A 20,977-nucleotide genomic window follows, 5' to 3' on the forward strand; every position below is an offset into this window, starting at 1 on the left:
GCTTCTCCAAGATAGGGCTGAGAGAGATTCCTGCCTGCAACCTTGGAGAAGCCGCTGCCAGTCTCTGAAGACAATACTGAGAGAGAGAGAGACAGAGAGAGACAGAGACAGAGACACCAATGGTCAGATTCAGTATATGGCAGCTTCCTAAGTTCCTAACTGGCCCTCTCCATCCCCAGCACAGCATCCAGTGGCTGTTGCTAGTGTCTATCTTATGTTTGGGGTTCCAGTAGTCCAGACTGTAAGACTAGTGAGAGGAACTCTGTCGTGTGTGTGTGTCTGTCTGTCTGTCTGTCTGTGTGTTGCAGGAGCTGAAGTCCCCAAATACTTTGCCTGGGGGACAGCCCTTGCTTCCAGACAGACTCCTGGCCTCTGTAGCAGCACCCCGCCCACTCACCTCCGCTACCAACTCCTGTGCATACAGTCCCCATGCTTGGCTGGGGTTTGCAGAGGACAGTCAGGGACCTGGAGCTAAAGAAAGGCTCAGCTCGCTGGGCAGCTCCTCGCAAAGCGTGCCTGGGCGTTTTTTCACCCAGGGCTTTTCGTTCACATCTCCTCCAGAATGGAGGGTGTGCATTCACATATCGGCCAGATTTACCCCCAAAGTCCCTGCAAACCACCGGGGAGCACTTCACACACGATTCGGGTTTTTCATTGCACGCTAGAGTGTAGCCCGGTTTATATCCGGGGTTTAAAAAAACACCACCACCACTTTTTGCATCGATTTTGGGGGGCAACTTCAAACTCCCAGGAAACCCACAGTAAAGCCTGCTGTGTGAAAAAGGCCCTGGCTCACCTGCTACTGGCCTCCGCTTAAGGTTCCCCTCTGTGAAACTGATAATTATCGCGATAATTCTCACCCGGATAATTGCACCAATCAGCCGTTGGCTGGGGGAAGCCCGGAGGCTGCTCCTCTAAGTAGAGGGGAGCAGCTGGAGTGGGCTACAGCTTACAGCAGGGTTTCTTAGCCGTGGGTCCCCAGATGTTGTTGGACTACAACTCCCATCATCCTCAGCCACAAAGGCCATGCCTGGGGGTGATGGGAGTTGTAGTCCAACAACACTGGGGGGCCCAAGGTTAAGAAACCCTGGCCTACAGAAATGTTTTTTGCAAGTCACCCATGAGGGGCGGCAGGAGCCATAGGGCTAGCTAAGAGGCACTGTTTGCGAATTGCGCCACAGGAGGCCGCTCCACCAGTAAATCGGCTGTGTTCTTTGGACCCACTAGGTCAAGGGTGGCTCGGTCCCTGACATAAGAAGATGAGCAGCCCTGCTCAATGAAACCCAGGTGGCCGCCCCTAGCCCAGAACCCTGTTTCTAATGGCGGCCAAACTGAAGCTTCCATCCCCATAGTCAAGGCCTGATGGCCACAGTCTTCCTCCTCATATTCCAAACCCAACAACAGGTATTTTAAGGTAGACTACCATTGAGCTCGGAGGTCCCATTTAGACATCATGGCTAAGCCATGGATACGGCTTCTCCTCCACCAGTCTGCCAAATCTCATTTCGATGCCATCAAATCAGTGGCCCGCACCATATGCTCCTGTGGCAGGGAGTTCCATAATTATTCAAAGCAGTGAATTCGCTTGGTGGCCTGGGGCAATCCCCTCTGTCATGCACAGGCATGCCTAGGCTCAATGGACTCTAGGTGTGCAGGCAGGGGGCACTGCAACCAGGGGGTCAAGATTAGAGCTCCCTGATAACATTGCAAGGGCAGACACCCACCAGCAGTGGGGCAGAAGATGACAAAAGCAGCATGGGGTAGGAGTGGGGGGGGCGGCCCTGGCATTCTTTTAAAACATTTTTCGCTCCCCCACCCGTAAGACTGGAGATTTAAAGCAAAGTATCAGACAATGTGATCACAGTATATGAATTATTTTAAAAGGCTTCCATTGTTTTAAAAAAGCCTCATTCACTCACTCCTCGACCCCAGAACAACAACCTGCAGAAGTCTCTGCAGCCAAGAAAGTAGGAAACCCATTAGTTACATTACTTACTTTACCTCTGTCATTATTTAATGCATAGCAAAATCCTCACATCGCTAAAAACGTTCTTTGCAATCCCAGCTTAGTTGCTCTAGAGAGTGACTCCTAGGCAAGAATTGTCCTTGCGGAAAGGTGTGTCTCCAGGATGCAGGTGAAGCAGAAGCCACCCAGAACAACAATCTGTGCAGGAAGCTGGGTGGGTCAATCGTGAGCCAGAAGAGCACAGGACACTCTCTCTCCGTGGGAGCGGGTGTCACAGAGGCTCTCAGGAGGATGAGCCCTTACCAGAAAGCTCCAGATTCAGGAAGCAGGCTTAATAAACACCACACCCTTTCCTGCCTTTCTGCTGCAAACAGGCCTTGCTCCCAAGTAGACTCTCTTTAGCAGCTTAGCCCCCCTCCTCCCAATATGAACAATTTATATACCGCTTTGAACCGCTCCCTCTGTGGAGACCCACTGGCAAGTAACATTCTGGCACCATCAAGGTATACACTTTCATTTCGTCTGTTCTGGAGGGTTTCTGTAACCTGCTGCCAATGCCTTCATGTTTTGGAGCTTGGAGGAGACTCCTTAGGATATTTATTCACTGTACCGTCTATAGGAGCCATTTTTGGAAGGGCGGTATATAAATCAAATGAATGAATGAATACTGGCTTTCTTAAAACTCACCTCAAGGTGGTTTACCAAAGTTGATACAACAAAATTCCATAAAAACCACATTAAATAAACAGTAAAATAGAACCACAAACCATAAATAAGACCATTAAGAACACTGGGGGTATGAGATCTATCCCCTGGGGGCCTCTGCAGCTGGTGGGTTTATTTTTGCAGGGGGGGGTTCATAGCATGAGCCTCCTTGTCAAGAGGAGTTACTGGGACTGTGGATGCAGTCCCAATAACTCTGGTAGTCTTGGGGTCTCTGTTATGCAGTTAGGGTACTGGGGTGAGCGTGTTGTTCCTGGGGGGCCCTGGATGGATGATGAGGGGTAATTCCTGCTGTGGTCCCGGAAGAGGGCCCACTTTGGGGATTCTCAGCTCAGAGAGTGCTGAGGTGCTTCCTGGGTCTTCTTCACCCGAGGAGGACAAACCAGCCTCCTCAGGCTGGGAGTCACTGAACTCAGACCTTCTGCAATAATGAACTCATCCTACTTGCCTACCTTAAAGGGCCATTGTGAGGATTTCATCAAGAGACAAGAGCTTTGCACATCCCAGAGGGTAAAATAGGTATTATTGCCACCCAGAGGCGCTCTCACCCCTTGGACTTCCAGGCTGAAGTCCAAGGGGCCTCAAATCCTCTTTAGTCTGTCTCAGGTGGTGTGGTTGCCCGGGCGAGCAGGATGATGCTTAATTTGTGGGGGTGTGGGGTCCAAAGGCCTTTAGGGCCAGGCTCCAAAATTACCTAGGTGCACCTCTGTTGCCACCATCATAGGACTTCCTTTTGTCTGCCCTGAAACCTCTGCCCATCTAGTTCTGTGCTGTGCATAATTATAGGAACCCCCTTTTGTTGCTTCTTTTCTAAACTAAGGAACCCCAAATGCTGCTGTCTTTCCTCACAGGAAAAGTGCTTCATCCCACTGATCATTTTGGTTGCCCTCTTCTGCACCTTTTCCCAGCTTTAGAATGGAACGGGACTTTGGGAGGCCTTCTAGTCCAACCCCACCCACCCCTGTGCAGTGCAGGAATCGGCTACAAAATCCCCAACACCTGACCTGACTGTCCAGTTTTGGTGTGAAAACCTCCACCACTGAACACCCTTCACAATTAGAAAATTCTTCCCAGTGTCTAGCCTAAATCCGCTTCCTTGCCGTTTCAACCAATTGGCTCTAGTCTTCAGAAGCAACAGAGAACAAGTCCATTCCTCCTCCTCCCATGTGGCAGCCCTTCAGATCTTGGAGGATGGCTCTCCAATCTCCCCTTAGACTTCTCTTCTCCAGACTAGACACTCCTAGATCCTCCTAACCATTCCTCCCTCATAGGATTTGGTCTCCAAGCCCCATCGCCTCACCCCACCTAAAGATGCAGTGACCAGGACACAGCGTTCCAAAGACGGCCACGCTATAGATGTCTATATTTTCTGACCCTTCCTGAAGGATCATCAGCATGGGATAGGCCTTTTTGCACAGCCTCCCCACCCTGAGCTGACGTTTTCATTCAGGTATCCACCATGACTCCAAGATCTCTTTCCCGATTAGAATGCCCAGGCCACCAGATCTATCTGCAACGCATTTGTTCATTCTGCGGCCTTTACCCCAACTTTATTGCCATGGAAAAACCAAGGCAGCAAAAATAAACGGAACTGCAACAAAAAATGCCAAGTAGATTGGAACAGTGATAAAAGGAAAAGAACAGAGCCAGAACAATTTAAGATCAATTTCCCTAACCATTTAAAAAACTATTAAAAATACATGCTTGGCATACAAAGCACTTCCTTGTAGGCTGATGTCAGCAAGGGCCAACTCAGATTTTAAGACATTGTACATCAGTGAACATTGTACCAGGAAAATGCCAGCATCCACTTCAGACAGGACTGAACCTGCCTTACCCAGGTAAGGAACTCAGGTAGCTTCCTTATACTGAGTCAGATCATTGGTCCATCTAGCTCAGGGCTGTCCACATTGACAACCAGCAGCACTCAAAGTTTCAGGGTGGGGTCTTTCCCGGCCCTTGTTGGAGATGCTGTTGGAGTTCCAGTGCACTGACCTTTTGCACCAACTATCCCAATGACCACTAGGGGCATTAGTAAGCGAGGGTCTCCCTAGCTGTTCTACCTGTCTCTACTCTGTGTCTCCTGATGTCTTCCTGTTGAGAGTCAGATTCCCTTCCTTTCTTCTTAAAAGCAGATGGAAAAAATCTCTCTCTCTCTCCCTACCTAGGCAGTATGTAGTCTATAGATTAGGATTAGGCCTTTCCTATCCAAAGTGTACTTCACCAATAAATACTTAGGATTTAGTTATATAAGAATCGCCATGTGTCTTCTCTAAAGTAGCTGCAACAACTAAACTCTGCATCCTACTCTGTTACTAGAGCGGGTGGCTTCTTTAGTGCTCTGCTAATTAACTGGGGGTAAACATTACAAACCCTCCCCCAACAGATGCTGCCAGGGACTGGGCCTTCTGCACGCCAAGCAGATGTTCTTCCATTCATCCCCTAAGAGGACTCTCTTATACAGCAGAAAACACATACATAGTCACCCATCCAAATGCAAACTAGGGTAGATGCTGCTTAGCAAAGGGGACAAATTATGCTCACTACTACACAGTGGTGCCATTGAGGCTGGACGTTTTGGAGCATGTTCAGAGCCCCACACACCCCTAGCCCTCCATCCCACCCCTAGTGTGTGGCGGAGCCCCCAGCTTGTCCCGGAGGAAAGCACCTGAGACACACCAGCCAAGCCGACTATTCCACCCACTGCCGCTGGAGAAGTTAATTGTGAACCACTGATAATTTATCACATGGAATTATTTACATCTTAGTCCTACTTTAGCCTAAAGAACAAAACCTCCTCCATTTTCACTCATAGGAGCAGCCACACATGCCATTTTTATTGGGGCACAGCCTGGCCCGTTGCAAGGTTAGCCTCATGATTAAGCAAACAGTCTCTTGCGAAATAAAACGGTTGGAAATAGTTAACCAAGAGGTCCCGCTTCAAATCCAGTGCAAGCTGGCCTCTGAGACTGGGTGCATGCATACCCCCACAGACACACACTCTTAAACCTGGGCTTATACAGGAACTGCCTGACTTACAAACACCCCTGCTAACTTGGCTAACCCCTGTTAATTTGGCAAAGAGGCATATTTTAACGTGGTGATTCTCTTTATTTAGCAGGGGGGAGAGTAACTGGCCCCATCCACCCCAGCACAGTACTTCCAGTGACTGTTGCTGGTGTCTAGCTTATGTTTCTTTTTAGATTGTGAGCCCTTTGGGGACAGGGGTGCATCTTATTTATTTATTATTTCTCCATGTAAACCGCCCTGAGCCATTTTTGGAAGGGCGGTATAGAAAATAAATAAATAATAAACAAACACCCAACACCACTAACCCATACTTACAAACAAAGCTACACCACATATTAAATTAACGAAGTGCCCACCTTACAAACACCAACCCGCACATACAAACAAGTCATCCTTCATGGGATCTAGATGTGTTTCTGAGTTATGAACATCCAACCTACCAAAAAATAAATAAATAAAAAGAACTCTTGGAACACAGCCTGTTTGTAAGTTGGGAACTCCCTATATTTTAGTAGTTTTACGGCCTTGAATGAAAAGAATCTGCTCGCTTCAGATACTGAGCCGTACTTGAAATGGGACCCACCCCTTCAGCAGTGCCGTTAAGGCTGGACTTTTGAGAGCAAGTCCCTCCAGAGCCTCTCAAACTAACAACTACACTCTTATCTTAGTATTCATTTTTCTATGGAACCTGGGTGAAGACCCCTTGCAGGGGTCACCTGCAAGGCCATTCAGCCCAGAGTACGAAACTACCTAGCTGCAACCCCTTCTCCGCTTGCATATATGGGACTCAGACCAGTTAGTTGTCCCAGCCAGAGGAACACAAATGATTCAAGACTTTTGAGTTTCTCTAGTCCCTTTGTACAATATGATAAGAACTTGCAGGCTTTGATCCAAATTCCGGTGGTGCCTCCAGATTGCTGAGATTCTTGCACAGGAAAGTTTGGTCTGATCCTGCAAGAGGTTCTTCATACAAACACAGTTTAGTTATGCAGAGGATCCAACAATATGCCCTCCTGCTTTCTCAGTTTAATATACAGTAGTGAGTTTATCTTCCTGGGATCTACCCTCAATAGATATATTGCTCTGAATCCAATTAAGGAGCACACCACTCCTTCGAGATAGGCTGCCATCAGTTGAAGACTGATCTAGAGTCGCTGACCAGACTCAGACATGGCTTTAGCAACCCTAGAACTGTCCAGCTTGGGAACTCTTGGCTTTATGCAATCAGAATCCACAGAACCCAGCAGTAGACAATATATTATTCTAAAAACAAAGAGTCAGTAGCACATGACCTTAGAAGGCATATGGGGAAGAGTTTTACAAGTAACCCTCCAGAAGAGAGAAGAGCTGGTCTTGTGATAGCAAGCATGACTTGACCCCCTAGCTAAGCAGGGTCTGTCCTGGCTGCATATGAATGGGAGACTTGATGTGTGAGCACTGCAAGGTATTCCCCTCAGAGGATGGAGCTGCTCCAAGAAGAGCAGAAGGTTCCAGGTTCCCTCACTGGTATCTCCAAGATAGGACAAGATTTTTTTTTATAGGACAAGATTTTTTTATTGAACCAACAAACTACCAAAGCATACAGTATGTTGCCAAAGCACAATTATAGGGCTGAGAGAGACCCTGCCTGTAACCTTGGAGAAGCTGCTGCCAGTCTGTGTAGACAATACTGAGCTAGATGGACCAATGGTCTGACTCAGCATACGGTAGCTTCCTATGTTCCTAAACCTTTTAGAACCAGAGTGAAGCCACTTCCAATTACAAAATTTATTTAGAAAAATAAGAGCTGCACACAGAATAAGAAATGGAGGGAAATGGGAGTAAAAAGGAAATACAAACAGGGATTAAGATAACATTAACACTGAGTTTTACCTTGGTTCAGCAGTTAACACAGGTCTTTGGCTCAAAGAGCAATCATCTCTACAGCATCTCCCTTGGGGCACCAGTTAGTTGATGGAAAATAGTGAACACTGGTTAGGCTGGGGCCCTTATATTTATAGTATTTCAAGACAGAGAAGGCTTTCCTGCTCTCTCAGAGATAGGCAGCTCATGAATCCAATGAAAAGGCCTGGCATATATCTGATGTGTTACACTGGTTTGGGGACAATCCAGGGTTGAGATTTTCCTTCCAGGCAGCAGTTTCCTCCTCCTTAATGGTTCTAAACTTACATGTCTAAAGGTGGGTCTTGTTGTTTAGAGCTGGCTGCCTATTGTGAAAAAGGATTAAGATTATACCTTGATGGATTTGTGCTTTCCATAACAAGAAGCAATGATGACCCTAATTCAACAACAAAGGGGGAGGAATGTCCCCTATTCAGAGCACCAGGGGCGTAACTAGGTTGGAGTGGGCCCTGAGACAAGATTCTTAAATCCCCCCCCCCTCCGCCACTGCTTACCTCTCCTTCCTCTGGCCTGATGTCTCTGCTAACTATCCCAACTAGTTGCAAGGTATAGATAACACCTTGGGGAGAGCCTCTGAAGGGTGGACTCGCGGAGACAAACAACAAGGATATAGCGCCAGAACAAGGAGGAGCATTTTTAAAAATGACTTGAAAGAGAAGATTGGGTGGGGGAGAGCCTCTGAGGGCCCCCCCCCAAGGCGGGGGGGGGGCCCAAGACAATGGCCTCCCCCTGCCTAATTGTAGTTACGCCCCTTCAGAGCACTCAGGGTGGAGGGAAGGGTGAGACACTCATGAGCTAAGAAGAAGATCTGCATTTCATCATTTAAGCCAGGGCTTCCAAACCTTTCTGTTGCAAACCTTCAGTTCAGGTACCCCATAGAGATTTTTTAATTCTCTCTCTCCCTCATTTGAATCTTACAGTTCGGCCTCACCTCTTGCCTGTGGTAGGGATGTGCACGGAGTCCGAAGGAGCCAGTTCGATGCCGGGCAGCGGGGTGGTAGTGGTGGTAATTTTAAGGGCAAGGGAGGATGCACTTACTCCCAGCTCTGCCACGTTTCCCCTGCCAGCACTCGGTTTCTTAAAAGTCCATTGGGATGGCAGCGTACATCCCTGCCTGCCGCCCTGTTGGGCCCTTTACCGGAAGTACTCAGTGCACCTGCACGTGTTGGGTGCACCCGAAGTGCGCATGTGCGCAGGAATAAGTGCACCCTCCCCACCCTTAAAGGCAGACACACACACATCCCAGCGTTGAACCTTCAAACCCAGCAGTGTTCAGACCTGTTCGGGGGCTCATAAAAGGGCCTCCGAACAGGTTCGTGCGCACCCCTAGCCCGTGGGCCTCTCAGAGGACATCCGGTGGGCCACTGTGTCAAACAGGATGCTGGACTAGATAGGCCTTCAGCCTGGTCCAGCAGGGCTGTTCTTATGGGAGACAGCTACCCTAGTCACTTGCTTACAGCCAGACTGTTACTCCTGAGTACCCTCACTGAAATTAATGGGACCAGTTTACTTGCCCTTTTAATTTCAACAGGAGTACTCAGTATTCCTTTTCTGAAGCCTGTCAGTCAGGCTGAGGGGTGGGGAATGTTGAGCTTCAGCATGTAGCCAGCCAATCAAGAGCAGCAGAGGAGGAGGGCCATCACCCTCCTGAAGCAAACACATATATGTTGGCTTCAGGCTGGCAATCCTCAAATGGGGAACAAAGCTTGTAAGCAAAACCATGTTTTGTACTATATACGTAAATAAAAGTCCTGAAACTCCAAAGTAAAAGGAAGATCTTAGACAGAGGGATGTTTCCCATGAAGTTCTAAATTAATGTGGTTCAGATCAAGGAGATTCTTAATTTTCTATGACAAAAGCCAGACACAGTTTGACTGCAATGAGTCTCCATCAGTGACACTTGTCAGAAACAGTCATGAAACCACATTTCTTAGTCTGTGTCCAGTATTCTAATTCTGTCATGCCCAAGCTGTGTACATTAAATACAGTAGAGAATACAAACTTCCTTTTCAATTTATTTAATTTATTTCTGTATGTAAACTGCTTTGGGAACTTTGATTGAAAAGCCGTATATAAATACTCATCGTATTCTTGTGGTTTTTCTCCTACTGCTTCTCTGGGTTTAAATGCTTTAATTTCAACAGATCTCAGCCAGGTCTCTCAAAGCACCTGGGAGCCAGGGGCGTAACTACCATTAGGCAAGGGGAGGCAGTCGTCTTGGGGCCCAACTGCCTTGAGGGGCCCCCCAGAGGCACATCACATGACTCCCCACCCGCCCATGTTGCACCCCCTGTGAATTATGTTGAGTCTCTTGGAGATCGGCAGGAGCTGAGAGTAAAAAAACTAGATTCCATGTGAACTAGATATTCACCGTACTCATAATGGGGATGTGAGTGCACTATATATTGTCAAGTGTGTTTGTGTGTGTATATCAGCGAGGGGCCCATTTTAAAATCTCGTCTCTGGGCCACCTCCAACCTTGCTACGCCCCTGCTGGGAGCTGGGAGGCATCTAGTGCTGAGGCACACTGATTCTGAAGCTGCTTACCCTGAAGGCGAGAGACTATGTCATCCAACAACAGCTAGACAGTAGGGATGTGCATGAACTGGTTCGGAGGCCCTTGAAGGTTCGATGGCCGGGCGGGGGTGGCTTTAAGGGCAGAGGTGGGTGCCACTGCCAGTTGGAGGCGGAAGTAGGAAGTCCGACGTATGCTCGCGTGACATGAGATTGAAAGGGTGGGGCCAATGCCAAGAACAGGGCCCATCACAGCTTCCTTTCCCCAGTCAGCAGTTTATAAAATTGCTGACTGGGAGTGCCTTTCTCTGCCTTCTTGAGGAGACAAGGAAAGGAGTTACCAGTCAGTAATTCCACGAACCGCTGACTGGGGAAAGCAAGCTCTGCTGGGACTGATAGGCCCCGTTCTTGGCATTGGCCTCTCCCCCTGGCATCTGATGTCAGACACAGGGGAGGGGCCAATACCTGGGAGAATGTCCATTCGGACCCTCTCCGATCCCTCCCCAGTCAGCATTTCAGTGGAACTCTGGCTGGCTGGGCTTTATACCCCAGCACAGCCAGCATTTCAGTGAAACACAGGCTGGAGAGGAGAGGGGTGTGCCTCGCGCTCCCAGCTGGTGAGTGCTTCCGTCACTGGCTGGCTGTGGGAGGGGGTAAGGGGGCACTCCCCCAGACCCTGGCCGCTGGTGGAAAGGACACACACAAGCACATCCTTGTCCTCTTCCCCTGGGAGTTATTCACACAAGCCTTCATGCCGCGGGGTACTTGAAGAGCAAATCTGCTTCCCAGCAGATTCGCAAGATGTTTAATGCGGGGGATTAAATGGACAATTGAATTCACATAGGGTCGACTCCTCTTCGCAATCCCTGGCAGATCTTTTTCCTGTGCATCCCCACCAGAGGAGCAGAAGACCCACATGAGAAGTTGCCAAAAACTGGATCAAAGAGCAGAACACTTAACCCTTGCCTTTGTGAGTGACTGCCTTCATCACCTCATGTCCCCCCGCCCTGCCCCCCCCCCACAGATTATTTAAGAGGCAGGGATGTTTAAAGCAGAAATCAGAGCTTTGCTTTCTCTCTGTCATGAAGAAAATTGCAGGCTAACAGAATCAGCTCAGACAAAAAGGCTCAGGTTGCATCTGTTCTGCATATCTAAAGCCTATGTGAACTCCCCTTCATTGAGTTTTGAAACACTCCAAATTATTGGCATAGCCACTCCACACATCAAAGGAGAAGTGGCGGGCTAAGCCAGAATGTGCAGCCTTGGTTGAGGGAAGGAGGGGGGACGACAGGGTCATGTCTGTACTGGTCTCTAATAGCCCACAGGGACTTCAGGGTAAATGCAACTAATATGTGGACTGGCACACTCCATTCCAGAGAAGATTCAAAGTAAAAGCCATGTCTGTAAAGCCTCCTGGCAGACTTTCTCCATAACTTACAAATGTTGTCTTTCTAAGAGGCAAACCTTTGCAGCAAATCCAGTGGGATAAGAACTGGCCCAGAGTCACCCGGCAAGTCTCATGGCTGAATGGGGATTTGAACTCGGGTCTCCCCGGTCCTAGTCCAGCACTCTAACCACTACACCACACTGGCTCCAGAGTCTCTTACTCATAAATACCTGCAAAGGTTTTGCTTTTTAAAGAGACATCACCAAGTATAAAGGCATATCAAAGAAAAACAGAAAAGTCCAATCTGTCATTCAAACCCGAAGGGAACACACTTTTGGAAAGAAACATCCATTTCATTCCATTCCAAGTTAATATTTTCTGTATATTTATTCTGAAAACAATTGGTAAGATGGAGCTTTATCAACAATCATATGAATACGAATACAACAAAATCAATAATAGCTTTCAATCATTCATAATTTTGAATCCCCTATAATGGTGATATTTATGAAAATGTTTAATTTGGTGTTTAATCTGCGGAAATGGAGTCTGGCCCAGAAACATTTCTTAAACCTCTTCACTTTTAAAAGTGTTGCAACCCTTTCTTGGTTCGCACCCAAGATGATTCCGACCAAGATCAAGTAACAAGAGCAAACCATTAACACAGTGATCTCCACTATTTTCACAGTGATCTACGTTATTTTTTAAGCCAAAACCCCTTCAATGTGAGAGCCGTTGACCTCTGTCCAGTACCGCCCTCCACCCGGCACTGTGCATTTTGGGGTGCTGGGTGGGCCCTTTAAGAGAGACAGAGGCCTCTCTGCTGCTGAGCTCTAAGAGGAAAGGGCTGCTCAGCCTTCCCAGCACTCTGGGCACACCTTCCAAGGTGCTGCAGGGGCTCATGGGGGCTCAGTTTCCCTTAAAGGAGCCCCCCTCTGCCATCTCCACATGGTGCCAGAGGGATGGAGCAGAGCATTCCGCTTCAACTTGGCTGAAGCTTCACAGAGGGAGCTGGACTTATCGAGTTGATGGCCCATCCTAACCAAAGCTACTCCTGGTAAATCCCCACCCCCCGCATATTTTTCGCAAGAACAAACCATTAAGATCCCCAGAGTTGCTGTCAAGAGTGACCTGGGGATGGAAGCAGATTCCTGTAGTCTCCAATCCTGGAGGGTGGGCAGCCCGAAGCACCCCTTTCCCTCACAGAGTTGTCCTTAGGGAGGCAAGTATGCAGTGGAAACCCACCAGGCTCAAGAGCAACACTTCATGTCCTGACAAAACCCCCAGGCATTTCTGCTACAACAACTCTGTAAGCCTTTCAGCTATCACAGGACTCCTCATCATTTCCCCTACAACAGACTCACACTGCCACTTCCCTAGGCTTTGTCACCCTCAAACCCATATTGATAGATTCATCCTTACATTAAAAACCCAATTCTCTTCTAAGCCAGATGAACACAGGACTAGATTACTCTCTCTTATATTCCCTCTGCCTTCAAGATATCCTCTCTTTTTAACCTGCCACTCTTACACAAAATATCTGCGGATCATCCATCTCCTCCTCCATACACACACCTCTTACTCACCGAAGTGAGGACTCCTCTCACAGCTGCTCGCTCTCTCTCGCTCTTGCCAGAAACACCTGTTCCCTCCAGCCCTGCCCACACCCCTGAGCTTGCTCTTACCTGTAGGGGCTGGCCAAGCAGAGCCGTGGGAGGCGGGGCTTTGGAGAATCCACGCTCCTTTGGCTAGGGCAAGGTCCGAAAAAGGCAAGGGAGCTGGTGGCTTTCAGGACCTCCTTGCAGCTAAACGTGGGGGGTCTTCAGTCTCACAAGGTTGCAGCACAGGTGATGATCAGTTGCTTTCTGCTTGCATCAGCTGCCTGGAAGGTTTCACACTTCTGGTGCCTTTAAGGGACTCTCTTTCCTTTCCGAGGAACATCAGGAGATGTTCTTTATTTTTTTCCTTAGGCCTTCCTCTGTTTGATTTTCCCAACACTTGATCAGCAGCCTTCGATATCACACTGCCACTTGATCTACTTGTCTTACCGGCATTTAATTCTAGTTTTCAAATGCAATGGTTATTCGACAATATTGGCCATTGCTTTTATCCCTCTTGCAAACTGCAGTGATTATGCAAAAAAAAAAAAAAGGAAAAAAAGGAGAAGGTGGGGTGGGGTGGGGTCCGGGGAAGGAATGTACAAATGTAAATTAAAATAAATCATGTTTGAAAGTGGCAGAGATGTCGCTGGAAGAACTTTCAGCCAGCGTTTAACAGTCCCATTTGAAATCCATGGGACTATGAAGCAGTGTTCCCTCTAAGGTGTACGCATGTGCACGCACTCACAAGTTTTTTTTATATCTGCTCAGTTAATTTTAGATCCTGCTCAGGTTGAATCGGGAAAGCCCCACTCTGAATGTATGTCCACGCACACTGCCTTGATACTGCCACCCAGAACAAACTCACTGAAGTTTAGCATCTGCAGGATTCTTTCCAGTGGAGGGAAGGAAGGTTGCAATCCTATACCCACTCACCTGGGAGTAAATCCCATTGAATTCAATAGGACTGGCTCAATGAGGAGGCAACTCCCCCCTCCCCCTCGCTTGCCCATCCCTGTAAAGTGTGCTTAGCTTAATCACTGTGAAGTGATTGTAAGCCCTTTGGGAACAGGCAGCCAAGTTGTTTGTTTGTATCTATGTAAACCACTTTGGGAACTTTTTGTTGAAAAGCAGTGTATAAATATTCATCATATTTCATCATACTTAACTCTGTCTGGATTGTGGCCAGAATTAAAGGCAGCGAACAGAAAAGGTCCCACCCTCTCCTGTTCAGTGTTTGCCAACTTTCCAACTGAACCCTTTTAACACCACTTTGATCAGCTGCAGCAATGCACAGGGTTTTGTTGTTTGCTGCCAGGGATCCCACTCCTTGAGTGTTGGATCCTCACTCCCCAGATGTTGCTGGACTACAACTCCCATCATCCCCTGCTGTAATGGCTGAAGGTTTGCTCCATGTCAAAGAAAAAGCTTCACTGATCAACTGCTGGAGACCAAACCTCTGTTAAAGGCATAGGAGCAGACCAAGTGGGGATTTTCCTGACCAGCTGGTAACCACAGTTTGGTCACATGTGCTGCTGGGGAGGAAAGGGAATTAGAAGTCAGAACTGGTAGGTGGGGTTTCATTTACTGAGATGTAAATCCTACAGACTCCGCTCTAAGGTTTCCTTTTCCCCCAAACACAAGCATTTCTGTTCCCAAGTGACTCACAATTCTAAGTGACATTGAAGTCATTTTTAAATCATCTCATTTCCTCCATTTTGTAATCTGAGCTGCACAGATTTTGTGAGTGGTTTCTCCTAAGCCTCCACTTTTGGAAATACCTTGCAAGCACTTGCAAATTTAGAAGAACAAAAATGCATAGCCCCTAGGGCCAGGACTGTACAACTTGAGCCCTCCAGCTGCTTTTGGACTACAACTCCCATAATTCCTGGCCATAATTGCCAATAATCAGGAATTATGCGAGTAGTTCTCCAGCATCTGCAAGAAGGCCAAAGCTGTGCAGCCCTGCCCTAGGGCATGCTTCCATATTGGGCAAGGGACAGCTTCACACACCACCCTTCGCCTTCCCCTCCAGTGGCAATAGGGTTTTTGGCACCCTAGGCAAAGTTTGACTTTGGCACCTTCCCAGCCAAGGAGTGCAGAGTCCTGGCTTTAATGTGAGCCCTGCAGTCTGCTGATTTGCCAGGGCCATTCCTAGGCGGCTATTTTATTTTATTTTATTTTATTTTATTTTATTTATTAAACTTCTATACTGCCCATCGTCTCTGGACAGTTAACATAAAAACAATTAAAACACATCTAAAAGTTAAAACAATGCAACAATTTAAAAACCGCCATAAAATTAAAAACAGACAATTTTTAAAAGCTAGGAAAGCTTGGGGGAAAAGATGGGTTTTCAGGTGTTTTTTTTTTTAATTGCCAGAGATGGAGAGGATCATATCTCAACAGGGAGCGCATTCCACAGTCTCGGGGCAGCAACCGAGAAGGCCCGTCTCTGTGTAGCCACCAGACAAGTTGGCGGCAACTGGAGACGGATCTCTTCAGATGACCTCAGTGGGCGGTGTGGGTCATAGTGAAGAAGACACTCTCTTAGATACCCAGGGCCTAAGCCATTTAGGGCTTTATAAGATATAATTAGCACTTTGTATTTTTTCCGGAAACCTATTGGCAGCCAGTGAAGCTCCATCAGCAGAGGAGTAATGTGGTCTCTCCGAGATGATCCAGAGACCAACCTGGCGGCCGCATTCTGAACCAACTGGAGTTTCCAGACTACGTATGAAGGCAGCCCCACGTAGAGCACATTACAGTAATCCAATCTGGAGGTTACCAGCAGATGTACCACCGTTTTGAGGTCATTGATCTCGAGAAATGGACGCAGCTGGCGTATCAGCTGGAGCTGATAGAAAGCACCTCTGGCCACCACCTCAACCTGAGAAATCAAGGAGAGGTGTAGATCCAGAAGTACTCCCAGACTGCGAACCTGTTCCTTTTGGGGAAGTGTGACCCCATCTAGAACAAGTAGATCAAGATCAAGATCAAGATTTCCTTCACCACAGGAAGGGTAGGTGTGTGACGTGTTCACATATTGTCCAGATTTATGTCAAAGTCCCTATGAGCTATCGGGGAGCACTCCATACACAATTCAGAGCTGGTCTTATGGTAGCAAGCATGACTTGTCCCCTTAGCTAAGCAGGGTCCACCCTGGTTGAATATGAAAGGGAGACTAGAAGTGTGAGCACTGTAAGATCTTCCCCTTGGGATGGAGCCGCTCTGGGAAGCAGGGGCGTATCTAGGGTAGGGCAGACAGGGCACATGCCCCGGGTGCCACTTGAAGGGGGTGCCACTTTTTAAAATGAATTTTTTTTAATGGCCACCAAAAACAAAATAGCTGCCATGCATGCTCAAATGGCCTCTGCAAGGATCTAGGCCTTGCAGAGGCCATTTGAGCATGTGTGGCAGCCTCCAAAATGGCCACCATGCTGATCTTTGCAGGCCCAAACAGGCCCAAAAATCAGCCCGGGAAGGGCTGCGATGGTGAATTAAGAGTCCAGCGGGGGGGGGACCTTTGCAGACCTCCCCCACAGCCTTTAGGAAGCCCTCCGAAGGAGCTACAGGTAATTTTTTTTTAAGTAATATAATATAAGACACTGTACACATATTCAGATTGGCACTATGTACAGAGAATCAGGGTTTGTGAATACTGAGCTGAAGCGTATGAGCTAGGATTGTATTCATTTGCTCTTACTTTGCTTCTTGTGATAACTGAGTTAAATGTAATGCCTTAATAATATGACTATTAATGGTGAGTTTGTCTTTGAATCAGTGTGACATCCTTAGTATTAAGGCCCACTGGGAGTTTCTTGCTCTCTTTCTCTCATTTTAACTGTCTTTCTGAAAGACTAGAATATATTCCAAGCAGTGACACAATTTACTCTGCATATCCTTTAATCATTTTCAGAGTATCTGGGCAAAGCCAAATTCTACATTTATTTTTAAAACTTATGTAATAGTGATGCTACAATGCATAGTAGAGAATAAGACAGACTTCTCTTTAGCACTTAGCACTTACATTTATATACCGCTCTATAGCCGGAGCTCTCTAAGCGGTTTACAATGATTTAGCATATTGCCCCCAACATTCTGGGTACTCATTTTACCGACCTCGGAAGGATGGAAGGCTGAGTCAACCTTGAGCCCCTGGTCAGGATCGAACTTGTAACCTTCTGGTTACAGGGCGACAGTTTTTACCACTGTGCCACCAGGGGCTCTTTAGTTTTCCAAGTACACCTCCACATAGTATTTGGGTGTTTTATGAGCCCCAGCATACTGAAATTTGCAGTTTTCCAGCATTTTTTTTTTGGTCTGGCTACGTCCACTGCTAAATAGTTTTAGAAATAGTAAAAGATTAATGAGCTTGACTTGTATTTTTCAGCTGATATTATGGTAAAGTTATCTGAAAGATGGGTATCAGATGTTTGGACAGGGGCGCAATTTCAGTGCTTGCCCTAGGCGCTATTTTCCCTAGATACGCCTCTGCTGGGAAGAGCAGCAGAAGGTTCCAAGTTCCCTCCTTGGCTTCTCTAAGATAGGGCTGAGAGAGATTCCTGCCTGCAACCTTGGAGAAGCTGCTGCCAGTCTGTGAAGACAATACTGAGCTAGATACACCGCTGCCAGTCTGTGAAGACAATACTGAGCTAGATGGACCATAGGTCTGACTTGGTATATGATGTCTTCCTATTTGCCTGTGTTCCTATTGGAGCTTAGCCTGACTTATGTCTGAGCTTTTAAAAAAAATCCCACTTTTTGCATCTTTTGGGAGGCAAATTTGAAATATCCGATACTGCTCCGTAACTCGCAGTACTTCACCCCTCCCCTCTTAATCCCACAGTAAAGTCTGCTGTCTGGTTGAAGGACCAGCCCACGAGGGGAACCAGCGAATGACTAGCCTGCACTGGTTTGGGATCCAGTGGGAAAGGAGAAAGAGTTGAGAAGCTCTATGGCCATGATCCTCAGGTCCAGCCAACCTCTCTGTCTCCACGATTTCTCTCTGGGTACAAAGACAGTACAAAGACAAAAACCACTTCCAGATGTTTTCTTAATTCAGAAACCACCAATAAACTTGGGTTTAAATGCATATCACTCTGTCCCGTCCTTCTGGACAGACTTCAGGCCACTAAAGTGAGTAAAAGGACTGTTTGTTTGTGAACAAGGCCACGGCTCTGTGTGTGTTAACCCTTTCCTTTCCCCCCAGTCCCAATTGCAATTTTGAAAAGGCATTTTCTGATAACTCTCCTTCTGATGCAGGAGGGCTGAGGAGGGCCGTATGGGTCAGCCCTGGCTTTGTGGGTCATTCGGCCATCTTCCTTTCTTTTAGAGCCAAAGACAATTCAGTTCAACAGGAAATCTCCTGGTCGTAGGCAGATGCTGCAGGTCCGTAACTCCCTCTTTAAAAGATTTTTCATGATTGATTGATTGAATGATTGATTACGTGCTGTCAAGTCGGTGTAGACTCTTAGCGACCACATCAATAGATTCTCTCCAGGATTATCTGTCTTCAACTTGGCCTTTAAGGTCTCTCAGTGGTGTATTCATTGCTGTCGTAATCGAGTCCATCCACCTTTCTGCACTACTACTTATATACTTACTTTTATTTGCTATTTTATTGATATATTTATTTCTCTAAGATGTACCCATGGCTAATCCCATGTGTGGGAGCTTTCGTGAGAGTTTGCGAGCAAGCTGATGATTAGCGATAGGGACGGCCAGCCACCAAGAGAGGAGAAGTGGCAGCCTGGCAAACGGCTAGCCGCGGGGGGGACGGGACAGAAGTGGTGGCCCAGCAAATGGCCGGCCCCCCGTGGAGGACTAGGGGTGCAGATCAGTAGTCCCTCTAATTTTTATTTTTCCCCCATCTCTGTACAGAATGAGTTTTGTTCTGGGCGGCAGCATCAGGGCAGTATGTGTGCACCTGCATTCAGAGTGGGGCCTTCCTGATTCAGCCTGATCTCAAATAAACTCAGATAAACCAAATAAACTCAAATAACCCTGATCTCAAAAAACTTGTGAGCGCACGCACATGTGCACACCTTAAAAGGAACACTGGCGCTGATGCTCTGCGCTAGGTCAGCTCGTTTTATTTTAATAACCTGCTCTTCCTCAAAGAGCAGCCCAGAGTAGTGCACATGGTTATGTTTATCCTCACAGCAATTTTGTGGGTTAGGTTAGGCTGAGAGTTCAGAATCACCCAATGAGTTTAATGGCTGAGCTGGGATTTGAACTCAGGTCACCTCAGTCCTAGTCCATCCCCCGTTGTTTCAGTCTCAGACTGGGAGCCCATTGGGGTAGGGGTGGGAAATCTTATTCTATTTAAACGGTCATGCACACAGATAGCAATATATATAAATAGTATGGATAGCTTAAGAATGGAACTTGTCTGGAGGCAGTCTATCTTGGAATGCCAGCTGTCAGGGCAAAAAAATTAGAGGAGGGCTATTACTCTCACGCCCTGACTGTGGGCTTTCCATGTGAAAAACCAAATGCTGGATTAACAGATCAGTGGCAGAGTCCCTACGCTGCATGCAGAAAAGTTCAGCTTCCGTTCCCGGCAGCATTTCCTGGGGAGAGGAGCGGAAGTTCCTTCCAGTCAGTTGTAAATGATATGAAGCTAGAGGGACAGCACAGTTTCCTGTGCTCGTGTACAACAGGAGTGGATTAACCTTTTTGCCGCCTATAGCCAAAAAGGGTTTTGCTGCCCTTAAAAGAGAAGTTGTTGCTGTGCGGCGGCAGCAGTACTGTAAGGAGGGGGCAGTGAGAGGGGGGCGACCGGGCGAGGGAAAATGTCCCCCTTTTACCCCCTAAAAAATCGCTGCTGCTGGTCCCCCACCCCACCCCTGCCACAGCAGCTCCTGCTTCCGCGGCTTTAAAAAACATTGAAGTAAAGGAGGAAGGACTTTCCTCTCGCCCCCTGCAGCCACCGCCGCCAGAGACAGAGATGCACAGAAAACATTGAGGAGCCACTCTTCAAATTTTGCCACCGTAGGCAGAAGCCTCCTCTGCGCTTATCCACCACTGTTCATGTATTGGGGAAGGGCTATCCCAGTGTTTTTGAACTACAACTCCCATAATCCCCAGCCACAATGGCCAATGGCCAGGGATTATGGGTGTTGTAGGCCAACATCTGCAAGAGGGCCGAAGTTGAGCAGGCCTGGGCTGCTTAGTGGTAGAACATCTGCTTACTGCGTGACATGCAGGGGGTCCCAGGCCCACTCCCTGAGGGCATTTCCAGGCCGAGCAGGGAAAGACCTCTTTCTACCTGGATCCCCGAAGATCTGCTGCCAGTTAGTGCAGTCAGCCTTGAGCTAGAGTGAGCAAGGCTGTGTCTCAGGTAGGAGGCAGCTCCTCTAGGATAAAGACAGCAGACCTTAGTGGCTTTGCATGCGGAAGGTGCCCAGTTAATCTCCAGCAGCCTCTCCAGGCAGGACTGGGAAAGACCGTTCTCTGGCTGAGACCCTGGAGAGCTGCTGCCGGTCAGTGCAGACAGGACTGAGCTAAATGGACCAAGAACTTGACTCCGCAGAAGGCCGGTTTCTCTCTCTAACCCAGCAGGGCTCCGCTTGCATCCTTAATCCAGTCATTGTCTGTGGTCAGAAGAAAAAAACATGGTAATTATCGCTCCCCACCAGGCCCGGTGCTACCATTAGGCCAACTAGGCATCCACCTAGGGCGCAGACCTCAGGGGGGTGCAGAGTGTCGAGAAAGTGTCTAAGAGTCTGAGAAACCAGAATAATGAGTAGAAATATGAGGGGGGAGGAGTTCATTGTTATCAACACAATGGGGGGTGCAAGTACTTAGCCTGCCGAGGGCGCAAAATAGTCTGGCACCTGCCCTGCTCCTCCC

The 20,977-nt window shown here is 47.8% G+C and overlaps 1 protein-coding gene across 7 annotated transcripts in view; it reads right to left on the minus strand.

Moving 5' to 3' along the window:
• The window catches only part of B3GNT3 (UDP-GlcNAc:betaGal beta-1,3-N-acetylglucosaminyltransferase 3), a 71,353-nt gene extending 57,952 nt beyond the window's left edge, over window positions 1-13,401 (minus strand). Inside the window, exon 1 of one of the 7 annotated variants that reach the window (XM_053287752.1) lies at window positions 13,208-13,401. The gene's annotated coding sequence lies outside the window, so the exon portion shown is untranslated. Of the gene's footprint in view, window positions 1-1,996; window positions 2,240-13,097; window positions 13,186-13,207 lie in introns of those variants that run through there. The other 6 variants (XM_053287746.1, XM_053287750.1, XM_053287747.1 and 3 more) reach the window with 6 other exon arrangements.
• Between the last annotated feature and the right edge of the window lie 7,576 nt (window positions 13,402-20,977).

Source organism: Hemicordylus capensis, chromosome 2 (assembly GCF_027244095.1).
Source record: "Hemicordylus capensis ecotype Gifberg chromosome 2, rHemCap1.1.pri, whole genome shotgun sequence".
Classification (NCBI taxonomy): Eukaryota; Metazoa; Chordata; class Lepidosauria; order Squamata; family Cordylidae; genus Hemicordylus; species Hemicordylus capensis.